The sequence below is a fragment of the Macrosteles quadrilineatus genome, unplaced genomic scaffold (genome assembly GCF_028750875.1).
Source record: "Macrosteles quadrilineatus isolate MER2022 unplaced genomic scaffold, UCM_ALF_1.0 Scaffold_9__3_contigs__length_116548681, whole genome shotgun sequence".
Classification (NCBI taxonomy): domain Eukaryota; kingdom Metazoa; phylum Arthropoda; class Insecta; order Hemiptera; family Cicadellidae; genus Macrosteles; species Macrosteles quadrilineatus.
In genome coordinates, this window is record NW_026542602.1 from 98,539,841 (window position 1) to 98,541,780 (window position 1,940).

Sequence of the window (1,940 nt, forward strand, 5' to 3'; positions counted from 1 at the left end):
TACGGGCTACATAACTACACGGCGCTCCCAGCGGTGTGTGCCAGAACCTCTGTTAACCATGGTAATCGCAGCACGGCTGACTGTCTATATTCTTTTGTCTATGCTGGTGTGTAGAGGTTCCCGCCAATCACTAATATTATCTTAGCGTTACCGTAACCCGGTGGTTCGGAGCCAAGTTGAAGTAATGGGTCGAACCATTGACTATATAACACTACGACAGTTAACGCAATTTACCTTTAGTAGTGTTATATAGTCAATGGTCAAAAGTTATGATAGGTGTTTAGACGAGAAATATCTGTGTTAAACATTTACTACACTATTTAATTACCATCGCTGACATTAATCAGTAAGCATCGGTGGTTCAGTGGTAGAATGCTCGCCTGCCACGCGGGCGGCCCGGGTTCGATTCCCGGCCGATGCAAATACGTTTTGATTAGACGTTTGTTGCATAACTTAAAGGGCAAAACTTAATTAAATGGACAGACTCCGTCAACCACTGCGTAATTTGTTAGATGTGTAATCGTTATAATTTTTATCATCTTTATGGGTCAGATAGGAGAATTTTAAGTATGTGTCCGTACGTTTTATGCAGAGGAGTTTAGAACTACAGTTTTATCTGTACTCTTGCATCATATTAGAGAACAATTTTTCAATCCCAAAATGAATTAAAGAAATAATTGGCCCTCATTAGCGCGCTCGAATGAAGAACGAAACGCACATGCAGACTTCCGATTTAATGGGTTAAGTCAACTCGTAGTATACAAAGTCATTGTATAATAATGGCTGGAGTATTCAACCGGAGTCAACTTCTTACACTATTTTTACCTAGAATTTTCGCCTATTACGCAAATAAACAGTTTAAAGTGAAAATATTTTTCGAATCCGTAATTGGTATTTTTCATCTGTACTACAACAACTTGTATCATGTAGGAAAATATTTACCTTATATTGAACAGTGAAAATGTTACAAACAGATTGTGTAAAGATACAATCATTTTTGCATTGCATGACACATTTTTTAGTAATTCCAATCAAAGTCTGTATTAGGATTCTACATAGTTGGCTCTGTCCAAGGGAATATTAATAAAACATTCAAGCAAAGGTTTGTCAAAGATTCAAGAGTTTAGGGTGAGAAGTCCCTCGGCTAGTCTGGAATTAATGGAATATAAATGATTTTGAATTATTTCTAGGCCAACGTCCAATACACTTCACCACAAGTAACCACGAGCAATACTAAGCAACCAGATTCTTTTGAAACAGAAACATCCTAGATACGAAATAAAATCCCAACTTAATTAGGGTACCGTACTTACAAGTAAGAACTTTGCCAGCTAGTCGAGGCTGATTGTAAGGAATGCCAATCTTTAGGGGCTGTTCTTATTATATGTTTTCATAGACAATTGTATGTTTTAACACTAAAGCCTACAGAGACTATTTTCAAAACCAAATAAAGTTTAACCACTTATTTCGAGAAAATATTGGGTCAAAATACATGTTTTTCACTTGTGATGCATAAGCAAATCCTCACAAAATAACATTTTTAACTTTGCACTGTTACTAGAAGTATGAATATCATCCCAAGTTAAGTTTGTAGCCGTTTTTAGACGAAAATGGACGTAGATGGATCAACAATCCATTACAATATGTGTTACTCAGTTAACGCAACGAGAAATTTTTACAATTTCTGAAATACTTGTAAATTTACTTACTGTTACTCCTGCATTGACACACAATGAAACCCTTCAATAGGTTTTAATATTAATAATAGTCCAGGAGCAAACTGCACATATCCAGCTTCCGTGGGATTTTTTGTGAAGGGAATGTGTGACTATGTAGAATCTCTTTATTATATGTCACATAATGGTGTAGTACCGGGTGTTTACCCTCAAATTGCGGGGTTTGGTTTTTATGACGTCTTAAATCCAAGATGGCCGCCATGT

At 36.5% G+C, this 1,940-nt stretch overlaps 1 non-coding gene across 1 annotated transcript; it reads left to right on the forward strand.

Annotated features, from left to right (window-relative positions):
* The first annotated feature begins 350 nt into the window (after nucleotides 1-350).
* Trnag-gcc (transfer RNA glycine (anticodon GCC)) lies at nucleotides 351-421 on the forward strand. The gene has a single exon. It is a non-coding gene; the product is annotated as a tRNA-Gly (tRNA).
* The last annotated feature ends 1,519 nt before the right edge of the window (nucleotides 422-1,940 follow it).